The sequence below is a fragment of the Lissotriton helveticus genome, chromosome 8 (genome assembly GCF_964261635.1).
Source record: "Lissotriton helveticus chromosome 8, aLisHel1.1, whole genome shotgun sequence".
Taxonomy (NCBI): Eukaryota; Metazoa; Chordata; class Amphibia; order Caudata; family Salamandridae; genus Lissotriton; species Lissotriton helveticus.
This window is the reverse complement of record NC_136069.1, coordinates 1,658,364,964-1,658,378,204: the sequence shown is the minus strand read 5'-3', so window position 1 is coordinate 1,658,378,204 and position 13,241 is coordinate 1,658,364,964. Positions and strand designations below refer to the sequence as shown.

General features: G+C 49.7%; 1 protein-coding gene across 6 annotated transcripts in view; it reads left to right on the top strand.

Annotated features, from left to right (window-relative positions):
• The first annotated feature begins 1,184 nt into the window (after positions 1–1,184).
• Positions 1,185–13,241, top strand: part of ARFIP2 (ARF interacting protein 2) — a 294,672-nt gene continuing 282,615 nt past the window's right edge. The window contains exon 1 of one of the 6 annotated variants that reach the window (XM_078658736.1): positions 1,185–1,456. The gene's annotated coding sequence lies outside the window, so the exon portion shown is untranslated. The remainder of the gene's footprint in view (positions 1,457–13,241) is intronic. The other 5 variants (XM_078658738.1, XM_078658739.1, XM_078658730.1 and 2 more) reach the window with 5 other exon arrangements.

Sequence of the window (13,241 nt, the reverse complement as noted above, 5' to 3'; positions counted from 1 at the left end):
AAGGGGGTTGAGCCTGGCCATGAACCACAGCAAATAAAACATTACTTTTACAAAGTAATTCTGTATTAAAGGTAAGAGTCTCTCTGCCTCTCTTTCAGTGCCTTTTTTACACCCTAGAACTATTTACCTTTCTTGTCTTTTGACCTATGCGACCTTTCATAATTTATGCTTTAAAAAGCCCTAATTCAGTATTCTGTATGAAACCAGAATGCCAGTAAAAAAAACTTAGAAGAGACTTGAGGATTGAAAGGCAATGCACATTGGACTGTCATCTCACCCTCTCTAAGCCATACAGCGTCAGCAGAGAGGCCAACCTCTAAATGGAGGTGAAGTCTGAAATGAAATCTCAGTTTAGCAGAAAGCAAGGGATTTAAATAGCATTAATAAGAAGAACCACGACTTCCCTGTGCAGACAGGTCTTACCAGAAAGATCAGGGACAGAAAGGAAAAGCTGTCTGAGCCTGACGTCCGTGGCATGCAGGACAACTTGTTTTATGTAACCCGCAGGCAACATGAGGCAAGCTGCACACTGCTGTCTGGAATTTATTTTTCTTTCTGTTCCTCATTCAGCAATCAGTGGTGCAAAAATACCTGGGGTGAAGGGGGGGTAAGATGGGATGGGGGCATTACTCATTCCCTAACTGCCTTGCTGTTTCCTGATATTTTATTTGTTTGCAGCTGGCCACTCCTGCACCACCCCTTGTGCTTTTGATTTGATTAATGCAGCATACATGCCAACAATTTAAGACAGGGACCTGAGAGATTTAAAATAAAAAATCGGGAGAATGAAAATTCCCCATTGACTTCTATTGTAGAAAATGCAATTTCAGGCGGGAGACAGCCAAAATAAAGCCATTTTTCCTTGAAATCGGGTCTATTGGCATGTATGATGCAGTGCCTCGAAGCAGTTCGGTTGCATGCACAGATGAAGCACTACTGAGCTCTAATGCCTGCTACAGTTTTCCTTGCGTTCGGCACAACATTCAGATCCATTCATTTATCTGCCATGGATTACCCGGGATGGCTTTAAGAGGAATGCATGCCTTGGCCAACCACAACATGGCGTAGTCACCTGCCGCATCTCCATAGGTGAGCTGTCAGAGGGCACGGGAAAGACATCCCTCTGCCAAACTCAACATGGCGACCTTCGACCCGCATCCGGTTGCCTTGTTGTCATAGAGGATCCTTCGGATTGGCCAAACCCAAGATGGCGGCCTTGGTTGGCCCGTTTACCTGGCGCTGTCAGTTTGGCCAACCACGACGTGGCTGCCCCGTGGTCGCCGCAGCTGCCGAGCTGTCACTGGGAGACATCACTTCCGGCGGAGCCCAGAGACCGAGGCAGCGGCTAGGACCCGGAGACACCGGCCAGAGAGCGGCCCGGGGGTGGAGGCACCGGGGCTCCATCCGTCGCAGAAGGGAGAGGGGCCCCCGCCCGAGGGGGCGAAGAGGCCGGCAGGTGAGAGGGACAATGGCCAGGGTGGGGGTGGGAGCACCGCTCGGCTCCACAGGGGAGGGATGGATGGAGACCGCCAGGTGAGACCACTGAGAGACAGGGGGGTGCGGGGGCCCTGCACCCCAGCCCCAAAATCACGATTGACAGGAGGGGGGGGGGGGGGGGATACAGGGAATAAAGGCCCTGACAAAAGGGATTGGAAAGCTATGGTGAGGAATTTTATTTTTAATTTTATTTTTATTTTATTTAATGCGATTTTCTACAGCGCGAACAATACCCGAAGGTGTCAGAGCGCTTTACAAAAGAACCAGTTGCGATACATAAGGATTTAGGATTACATGAGTAACATAAAAGATACAAACAGGAGAAAAAATTACACATGTACAAGTTGTAAAGTCACACAAGGAAGAGATCCAAACAGAGAAAATTGCAAATGTACAAGTTGTAAAGTCCCTCAAGGAAGATTGAGAAAAAGAGGGGAAGGATGGGGTACGAGAGAGAGAGGGGGTTATTGGAGATGAATGAGAGGTGGGATAGGGTATTAGAGCTGAATGAGAGGAGGGAGAGAAGAATCGAATGAGAAGAAAGACGAAGAGAGTAGATAAGAGGAGAGAGAAAGATGCATGAGAGGAAGGAGAGATGAGATAAGGAATGAGACTAAGGCCAGAGGGGCTAGGAAATGCCAGGTGAAGAATGAGAAGAGAGACAAAGATTGAGGGCAAGGGGAGAGGAGACTAGAGGTGGCAAATGAGGAGATAATGGATACAGAGTGAGAGCACATACGAGACAGAATGAGGGGTGGCAGATTAGAGCGGCACAATCGGAACAGGGAGACGAGGTTATTCATTTTAGGCAAGAGAGAGGGGATGAACGAGAGGAGATGAAGAATGAGCTGATGAGTAAGAAGAGGCATGAATGAAAGAAAGGGGAGAGGAGATAAGATATAAAGGAGAGTAGGTGAGGGGAGAGAAGATGAGAGGTAGAATGAGTGGCCGAAAAGATAAGAGGTGTAGAATTAAAGGGGTAGAGAAGACGAGAAACATAAAATGAGAGTGGCAGATAAGATGAGAGGTGTAAAATGAGAATGTTAGAGGAGATGGGGAGGGGAAGAGAGGTGGAGAATGAGAGTTGCAGTATGAGAGGGACAGAGAAGATGCAAGATGTAGGATGAGAACGGCAGAGAAGTTGGGAGGCATATAATGAAAGGTGCAGGATGAGAGGGACTGAGAAGATGAGAGGTGTAGAATGAGAGGGACGGAGAAGATGAGAGGTGTGGAATGAGATAGAAGATGAGAGGTATTGAATGACAGGAGCAGAGAAGATGAGGCGTAGAATGAGCGGGACAAAGAAGATGAGAGGTGTAGAATGAGAGGCAGATATTTTGGGAGGCGTAGAATGAAAGGTGCAGGATGAGAGGAACACAGAAGATGAGAGGCGTAGAATGAGGGACAGAAAATGAGAGGCGTAGAATGAGCGGTGCAGAAGGAGAGGGACAGAGAAGTTGAGAGGCGTAGAATGAGAGGGGCAGAGAAGATGAGAGGCATAGCATGAGCGGGACAGAGAAGATGCAAGGCGTAGAATGAGAGGCGTAGAATGAGAGGGATAGAGAAGATGAGAGGCGTAGAATGAGAGGAGCAGAAGATGAGGCGTAGAATGAGAGGAGCAGAAGATGAGGCGTAGAATGAGAGGTGCAGAGTGAGAGGGATAGAGAAGATGAGAGGCGTAGAATGAGAGGGATAGAGAAGATGAGAGGCGTAGAATGAGAGGAGCAGAAGATGAGGCGTAGAATGAGAGGCGTAGAATGAGAGGAGCAGAAGATGAGGCGTAGAATGAGAGGAGCAGAAGATGAGGCGTAGAATGAGAGGTGCAGAATGAGAGGGACAGAGAAGATGAGGCGTCGAATGAGGGGTGTAGAATGAGAGGGCAGAGAAGATGAGGCGTAGAATGAGAGGTGCAGAATGAGAAGGACACAAAAGATGAGAGGCATAGAATGAGGGACAGGAGATGAGAGGTGCAGAATGAGATGGACAGAGAAGATGAGAGGCGCAGAATGAGAGGGACAGGAGATGAGAGGTGCAGCATGGGAAGGACAGAGAAGATGAGAGGTGTAGAATGAGAAGGACAGGAGATGAGAGGTGCAGGATGAGAGGGACAGAGAGGATGAGAGGCATAGAAGGAGAGGGACAGAGAAGATGAGGGGTGTAGAATGAGAGGGGCAGAGAAGATGAGGCGTAGAATGAGAGGGACAGTGAAGATGAGAGGCGTAGAATGAGAGGTGCAGAATGAGAGGGACAGATGAGATGAGAGGTATAGAATGAGAGGGACAGGAGATGAGAGGGACAGAGAGGATGAGAGGCATATAATGAGAGGGGCAGGAGATGAGAGGTGCAGAATGAGATGGACAGAGAAGATGAGAGGTGTAGAATGAGAAGGGCAGAGAAGTTAGGAGGCGTTGAATGAGAGGGCAGAGAAGGTGAGAGGCGTAGAATGAGAGGGACAGAAAATATGAGTGGTGTAGAATGAGAGGGGCAGAGAAGATGAGGCGTAGAATGAGAGGGGCAGAGAAGATGAGGCGTAGAATGAGAGGGACGGTGAAGATGAGAGGCGTAGAATGAGAGGCACAGAGAAGATGAGGGGTGTGGAATGAGAGGGACAGAGAAGGTGAGAGGTGCAGAATGAGAGGGCAGAGACGATGAGACGTAAAATGAGAGGTGTAGAATGAGAGGGGCCTAGAAGATGAGGCGTAGAATGAGAGGAACAGTGAAGATGAGAGGCGTAGAATGAGAGGCACAGAGAAGATGAGGGGTGTGGAATGAGAGGGGCAGAGAAGGTGAGAGGTGCAAAATGAGAGGGCAGAGAAGATGAGGGGTGTGGAATGAGAGGGGCAGAGAAGGTGAGAGGTGCAGAATGAGAGGGCAGAGACAATGAGGCGTAGAATGAGAGGGACAGTGAAGATGAGAGGCGTAGAATGAGAGGCACAGAGAAGATGAGAGGCGTAGAATGAGAGGCACAGAGAAGATGAGGGGTGTGGAATGAGAGGGGCAGAGAAGGTGAGAGGTGCAGAATGAGAGGGCAGAGACGATGAGGCGTAGAATGATAGGGACAGTGAAGATGAGAGGCGTAGAATGAGGGGTGTGGAATGAGAGGGGCAGAGAAGGTGAGAGGTGCAGAATGAGAGGGCAGAGACGATGAGGCGTAAAATGAGAGGTGTAGAATGAGAGGGCAGAGACGATGAGGCGTAGAATGAGAGGGCAGGGAAGAGGAGGCGTAGAATGAGAGGGCAGTGAAGATGAGAGGTGTAGAATGAGAGATGTAGAATGCAAGGGGCTGAGAAGATGAGAGGAAAGAGAGAAAAGATGAGCAGAACAGGTGAGGGAGATGTGAGAGCGGTGATGACGCATGAGAAGATGGACCGGGATGAGGCGAGGAAGGAGTAAATATGAGATGCAGAGTGAAAGAGGCTGGATGAGTATAGGAAATAGGAGAACGCGGAAGATAAGAGGTAAAGAATAAAGAAAAGACGCACAAAACAAACCAAAAGAGTGGAACTGAGAGAGGAGTAGTCCTTATTTTACATAAGGCAGCTGAGAGCATCCTCATCTATAATGGAGCTGCATGTGGCAAGGGGGCTGCACATACCACTGCTAAAGAGAGCCGGGACATCGGAAGGCATGGAAGGGTTGGTAGTTAAGGTCAGGGGAGGATGAGCCACAAGGGTCGAGGTGTGGCAGTTAGAGGGCGAGAATAATGTCTAGAGAATGTGTGAAAGGAAAATAATCGGGGTAGGGTAGAACGAAGTGTGGGGGGGGGGGTAAGCAACAAAATATGAAATAACATTCCAGCTCAGTTGTGAGATATATGATGAGCAAAGAGATGAGAAGAGGGTATGAAAGGAAACCTCTTTTAGGAGGACGAGAGAATGAGATGGGGTGAAAGAAAACGAGAGAATTGTGGGTGATTAGTAGGGTGAGGCGAGCATGAGAGAAACGGTGACTGTGAAACAATTAATGTAAGAGGGAATGAGTAAATGCAGGTCAGAGTGGGGGAAAGACAAGAGGTAGAGAGGGCAGATAATGAGAGAATACGTTATTAGAAGACAGAAAGGCCTGATTGATAACAATTTTGAAGAAAGTTAGAAATGAGAACCCATAGATATTTTTCTTAGATTTCGTACTTTGTAGATACTAAAAAACCCTAAGAATCAAGGCGGAAATCTGCATAAAATGTAGGGCTTCATTCACACTCCTGCTCCTCACTTACTTCTGTGGACTATCTGTGGGGTAGTGCAGAGGGTTTGTGCACATGCACAGAAAACCCTTCCTGTTCTTGAAAGGAAAAATACCTTCGAACGTGGAGAGCGGCTCCGCTTGCACACTCGTGAAATATGAGACTATTCCCTTCGCCACTCAGGAAAAACCACTGATTCTGCCTTTTACTGAAGTCGTTTTACATGGATTACCACTTGGGGCTATGTCATGAAAAATCTTTGAGTACCTGTAAAGTAGTGAGTTTGTGGCCGCCTCGTGCGTTTTGCACATCAGTCCCTCCTTCTGTGGTCCCAAACGTAGGAAGAACTGTAGAAAATCTGCCGCAGAGGTTGCAAACGAGGATTGTAATTGTATTTATATAGCGCTTACTACCCCAGATGAGGAGTCAAAGCGCTTTTCGGTGTTTTGCACGCAACTGTGGAACCGAAAATGGAGTCGTGGTGAATTAGTATAGGGACATATGAGTTAATTTAAGCGGCGGACATGCGAGTCTGTTAGTTGGATTGAAACGGATAGTGCAGAGATAGAGGGAAGAGACTAGAAACTGTTCGTTGGGAGATTATAGTAGTAGGTGCAGGTTTGGGATGAGTAAAAGAGAGATCATTTTTGTTGGAAACCAGTGTTCATATTAGGCTCACAGAAAAGCTCCACCTCGGAAGGAGAACTTGAAGGAAGATGTTGTGAAAAATGGTAGGAATAAAAACATGGGTAGAGGGAGATGGAGTGATTCTGAGAACAGGAACTAATGAAGAAAGGTGCTGGGAGACTGAGTGATGCATCATAAAAAGAGAGATGGAATGAGGAAACATACGTATGTAAATATATATCACATTGCCATGACCCTTTGAGGTATCGTGTGTCTTGCCAAAGATTAGTTCTGGCAATCACCTTCTGCTCTCTGGTGGGTTTCTGAAACAAATTTGTGTTGTGCTATGTCATGGCGTTTGTGCTGTTTGCGATATGTCATGTGCATCTGTTGGACGGCTTCCTAGTAGGATAGTGCTTAGTTGGATGTTTTATGAGGAAAAGTGTGATGTTGGACCTACAGTTTGTTAGGGGTGGTGTTTTTTTCACGAGTTTGATTCTACAGTAATTGGATTCATTTCTTTAGTTTTGCTGTTTTAGGGGGTGTTCAGTTTAGCCTCCCACATCCACATGGAAAGTGAGGAATCATATGCCTGTATGGGAGATCCACCTAACTGACGCCTCATGTCCTGTGACCCATCTTCCTACACAAAAGCCTTGGCAGCAGTGAGCAGTGTCTTTGTTGTGTTGTGTTGCAGTACTCGGTGAAGCCAACCTTGGTTGGTGGGATTCAAAACTTGTGATCTTTGCCCAGCCTCTAGAGTAGAGCTGATGCCCTGTTTTTAGAGGTTGGCTACAGTGAGTGCTCCTCAGTTCTCACCTCCCAGAGTGTTGTTTGATTGTTAGAAATGTGCAAAATGTGTTGCCACAATGTCTATGGTAGGAACCCAAGTGGAAATGTTGTCATGCAGTGACCCGGAGGTTGTCTACATACCTTGTATATTAAAGGAGAAAGAAGAGGGAAGAACTGCTCGAATTGTGGTCCTGGGACCTCTCTAACTTGTGCTTCCAATGTTGTATTTGTTTGACTTAGAATGCAGCACATACTCATAGTATCTTCTCTCCGAGGTCATTTAAGTCCTGGTCATGTGTCCCTCAACATTACCCTCCTTGTCCTGGGGTCTGCCGCCTTCCTGTGTCTGGGGTCTGCCGCCTTCCTGTGTCTGGGGTCTGCCGCCTTCCTTTGCCTGGGGTCTGCTGCCTTCCTTTGCCTGGGGTCTGCTGCCCTCCTTGGCCTGGGTTATGGCGCCCTCATTGGCCTCGGTTCTGCAGCCTCTGGTGGTGTGCACTCTGCCCAGGGCGCTTACCTTCTAAAGGGTCTTCTGATACAGTGAACAGGACTGTCAGAAGTCTGCCTCTCTCACTCTCTTTCTCAGTGTCTCCTTCTCTATCTTAACATAACTTACTGTCTACCTCTGACTCTGTTGTCCTCTATTCTTTAACAACAAAAAAGTGACTATTGGTGCAAATAAACACAGAATGTGGAACAAAAACAAGGGCTGGGTGTGATGAAGCAAAACCTCTGTTTTTTAAAAAAAAACCCTCCCTCACCAACCTAGTTGGTGACATTCTTCATCATCGGGTTCCCACCAGGGAAACCGAGTGTCTCCCTGGTGTGCTGCGACGCCTGAATTACAGCGGAGCATTTTTTTTGACTGTGTGATAGTGTAAAAAAGAAGGTGAGTAGTGAGGGGATTAAAAGATGGCGAGCTGCACCCTGTACCAATTTTAAAAGACACACATACTCCCCAGGTTAGGGTACGCCTTAGCGTGCATATACCGCCGGGGATTATTCTTCAGTCCTGATGAAAGCTTTGCTAAATTGACATATACAAGCAGAAACATGTCGACCATTTTTTCACGGTTAATTTAGGATACAACTGACTCACTTTACAGGTCCGCACGTGTCCGCACCGCTGATTTTAATGATTGCTGGCTGCCCTTCTTTTAAAATTGGTACAGGGTGCAGCTCGCCATCTTTTAATCCTCACACTACTCACCTTCTTTTTTGCACTATCACACAGTCCAAAAAAAACCGCTCCGCTGTAATTCAGGCGTCGCAGCGCACCAGGGAGACACTCTGTTTCCCTGGTGGGAACCCGATGATGAAGCATGTCACCAACTAGGTTGGTGAGGGAGGGTTCTTTTAAAAAACAGAGGTTTTTCCCCATCACACCTAGCCCTTGTTTTTGTTTCACATTCTGTGTTTATTTGCGCCAATAGTCACTCTTTTGTTGTTAAAGAATATTATTCTGGGGAAGAAGAGTGATTCCCTTTCCCTTACTCTCCCGTTGTTTGATACATCTGTTGTCCTCTACCCTTCACTGCCTTTCTATTTACCTCTTTCTCTACGCCACCTATCTCTTGCTTCATGTCTCGCTCCCTGTATTACTCACCCCCTCTCACCATGCAGTATTTTCTTGTCTAGATCGCGGTCTCCCTTGCCTCTCTCTACCTACCCCTTCTCTTTCTACCTTACCTTTCTCTACTCCATCCTTCTCTCTCTACATTTCTATTTTGGAGTACCTACTAATCTCCCTCTGCCTTACCAATAACTAATTTCCGGCCCTTCTCTTTACCTCACTTTTCTATCAACCCTCTACCTGACGAATTGTCACCTCTTTCTACCTCCTGTAACTCGCATTCTATTGCAAGTCTCTCTCCCCTTACTTCACCTCACCTAACATACTTTATCTCTCCCTATCATCTGTACCTTACCTCTAGCAATACAGCTGTCAAAAATGAAACACAGCTCCCCAAGAAGCCAAAAATCCACTAGTGTTTAATGCAAAGTAGCAAACAAAACAGCAAAAGATCAGACAACTGTCATTTCAGCTCACCAGGGCTGTCAGTCTACCTCACTCTAAAACGTTATCTGTCTGTTCCTCTTTTCCTCTAGCTCTCTCTTCGCTGTCTACATCTGTGCATTTCTTTTCCTCTGTCTCATCTTTCTCTCTTTTCGCCTGTCTCTGACTCCTCTCTAGCTCTACCTCCTGTCTCTAAGTCTCCACTTTTGCTGTGCCATTCTCCTCATCTAGCGGCCCTTCTCCTACCTCATACCCCTACCGTTTCTTTCACTCTGCTGAGCCGGATGTCATGGTCTAGGCCCATGAGTTTACATTTGGAGAGATGAGAGAACAGATACGTCAGAGGAATAGAATTTAGGAAAAAGTATCCGGGTCCACCTGCCCGGGTGGTGAAACCCCTCAGAGCATGCTGTGCGTTTCTCTGTTGCAGCGAGGATGCTCGTAGTGCAGGAAGATGGATTTGTGTTCCCCAATATCTCACATTTATAGCTAATGCTTCAAGGTTTGTGTGCACCATGTGCTCATGTCTTATTTCAAAACGATGCACTAGCTCACTATACACTTACAAAGTAACCTTTTTTGCCTTTCCTGCACAAAGAGGATCAGGCTGCCTGCAAACTGAAGCGCACATAAAAAGCTACAGTACAAACAACTCCAGATCAAGTGGCTTTACCAATGCTTGCCAAGCTTTCTGTTGGTATTCTTGGTTGGTAGGCGCTGGAGCTTCCTCTAGTTCTTCTTGGTCTCTATTGCTGAATGTTTACGGTATAATTCAATATGTTTGGTAATTAATAATAATTCTGAAGCTTATAAAGCGCATGGTTACACTTACCAGTGTGTCCCCGCGCTGAATAAACCGCTGAGGAACCCGTCCTGGCCTGTTCCTGTGAGGCACCCAACTCCTGGGCACCCCCGTGGTGAAGCCAGGCATCCTTGGCGATTAGGGCCGGTGTGGAGACTAAGCAAGCTATTGCCCAGAGTTGCAGCGTGGGACCCCATGATTAGAGTAGGCACCGTGCCGAGAATTATCGGGTCCGCGGACATTTGAGCTCAAGACCCTGCCGCGACGGGAATTGAACCCTGGTCCCGGGCCAGACCTCTGCATCAGGGTCTGCCGCTCTAATCAGTGAGCCACACTCCTCCACTGGTGCCCTGAGAGGTTCACTTGGCAGAAAATGGGTAATAAATGACATTGTTTGACAAGAGAGTCCCCAGAATTTGTCTAGCCTGCATCCACAAACATTCTTACGATGGGGCTGGTCATCCGCAGAGCAGACCACTCATCCCTAACACAGCACCGCGGAGTGTGTGCTGACCACCACCCCCTCCTGACCTTCTCATGACCTGTGACCTCTGGTCACTTCCTGTTTCCAGTCCTTGCTTTATAAATTAATTGTTAGTAGGTCCAGTAGGTTAAACGGCACCCGGAAGGCACTTACTTGTTAAATGAAAAGCCCCTTCCTTCTGTTCTGGTTGTGATGCATGCTTCAACAACAACCACCCCCACCCCCGAAGCCACGCCCCCACGGGGGCTGTCCTCTCCTCAATCTCTGCCCCGTCAGCCACACCCCGGTATGGTAATGGTTACTTTATGGTTCTACCTCCCCAACCCCACCGAGCCTGACCCATCCTCGTGGGGGGGGGGGGGGGGGGGGGGGAGGGGGCTCCTTCTTCCCCTGCACCTGTTTTGCCCGTTTCCAAGAATGCCCAGGGGTAAAAGCCCCCCTGTTTCCAATAGCGGGGGTCCACGTCACTGCTGTGGGTTGAGTGCAGCCCCCACCTTGCACGTGCTGCGAATTGAAGATGTTGAAATATTGAAGGTGTTACACAAGACGGTAAAACGAGATACCTTCAAACTGCCTGTTGGTAAAAGCCACAATTAAATGGGGTGAACTGCCCACACTGGTGGTGGGCAGTTAATATTAGTAGTACAGGCCTGTGGTCTCCCAATGTCACTGGGGGATATGAGTCACACCCAGACAATGAAGACATCCCGGTGCCTGCTGTCCCAAACATATGTCAATCAATCAATCAATCAAAGACATTTATAGAGCGCACTACCTACCCGTAGGGTCTCAAGGCGCTGGGGGGGGGGGGGGGGGGGTGCCGCTACTGCTCGAACAGCCAGGTCTTGAGCTTCTTCCTGAAGGAGAGGTGGTCTTGGGTCAGGCGCAGGTCGGCCGGGAGGGAGTTCCAGGTCTTGGCGGCCATGTAGGAGAAGGACCTTCCTCCTGTGGTGGCTCTGCGGATGCGTGGGACGGCGGCGAGGGCGTGGCTGGCAGATCGGAGGTGGCGTTTGGGAGCGTAGAAGTTGATGCGGTTGTTGAGGTAGCTCGGGCCTTGATCGTGGAGAGCTTTGTGTGCGTGGGTAAGGAGGCGGAAGGTGATTCTCTTGTTGACCGGGAGCCAGTGCAGGTCTCTAAGGTGTCCGGAGATGTGGCTGTGTCGTGGGATGTCGAGGATGAGTCTGGCTGAGGCGTTCTGGATGCGCTGGAGTCTCTTCTGGATCTTGGCGGTGGTTCCGGCGTAGAGTGCGTTGCCGTAGTCCAGTCGGCTGGTGACGAGGGCCTGGGTGACGGTTTTCCTGGTCTCTGTGGGGATCCACCAGAAGATCTTCCGAAGCATGCGCAGGGTGTTGAAGCACGACGAGGAGACGGCGTTGACTTGCCTGGTCATGGAGAGGGAGGAGTCCAGGATGAAACCCAGGTTGCGTGCGTGGTCCGTCGGTTTGGGTGCGGTGCCCAGGGCGGGGGGCCACCAGGAGTCGTCCCAGGCGGAGGGCGAGGAGCCCAGGATGAGGACCTCCGTCTTCTCTGAGTTCAGTTTCAGGCGGCTCGTCGTCATCCACTCGGCAACCTCTTTCATCCCTTCGTGCAGGTTGGCTCTGGCGGCGGCGGGGTCGTTGGTCAGGGAGAGGATCAGCTGGGTGTCGTCGGCGTAGGAGATTATGTTGAGGTTGTGTTGGCGTGCGATGGCCGCGAGGGGGCTCATGTAGACGTTGAAGAGAGTTGGGCTCAGCGAGGATCCTTGAGGGACGCCGCAGATGACTTCGGTGGCCTCTGACTTGTACGGTGGTAGGCGGACTCTTTGTGTTCTTCCGTCGAGGAAGGAGACGATCCATTCCAGTGCCTTCTCCTGGATTCCGACGTTGCTGAGGCGCTGCACTAGGGTGCGGTGGCAGACCGTGTCGAAAGCCGCGGAGAGGTCTAGGAGGATGAGGGCCGCTGTTTCTCCGTTGTCCATCAGGGCTCGGATGTCGTCAGTGGCGGCGATGAGGGCGGTCTCGGTGCTGTGGTTGGCCCGGAATCCAGACTGCGATGGGTCGAGGGATCCATTCGTCTCGAGGAAGGCGGCCAGCTGTTTGTTGACGGTCTTTTCGATGACTTTGGCTGGAAACGGGAGTAGAGAGATGGGGCGGTAATTCTTGAGTTCGGTGGGGTCTGCTGTAGGTTTCTTGAGTAGAGCGCTGAGTTCGGCGTGTTTCCAGCTCTCGGGGAAGGTGGCGGTGTCGAATGAGGTGTTGATGATGTCCCGCAGGTGGGGTGCGATGACAGCGTCGGCTTTGTTGAAGACGTGGTGAGGGCAGGGGTCGGTCGGAGATCCGGAGTGGATGGAGTTCATCGTGCGGACGGTGTCTTCGGTGCTGATCGGAGTCCAGGCGCGGAGGGTGGTGGTGGGGGGCGGCGGTTCGGTCGTGGCGTGCGTCGGTTGAGTGCTGAAGCTGTTGTGTATGTCCGCGATCTTGTTGTGGAAGTAGGAGGCCAGGGAGTTGCAGAGGTCTTGCGATGGGGTGATGTCGTTGTTTCCGGCGTTGGGGTTGGAGAGCTCTTTCACGATGTTGAAGAGTTCCTTGCAGTTGTGTGCGTTGTTGTCCAGTCGGTTCTTGAAAGCAGTTTTCTTGGCGGTGCGGATCAATTGGTGATGTTTTCGGGTGGCGAGCTTGAGGTTGGTCCTGTTGTCCGGCGTGGGTTCCTTTCTCAAGGTTTTCTCGAGGGCTCGGCAGTTCTTCTTGGAGCTCTTGAGTTCGTCGGTGAACCATGGGGCCTTCTTGCTGCCGGGTCTGCTGGGTGGGGTCTTCAGTGGGGCGAGTTCGTCCGCGCAGTTGCTGATCCACTTGGAGAGGTTGTC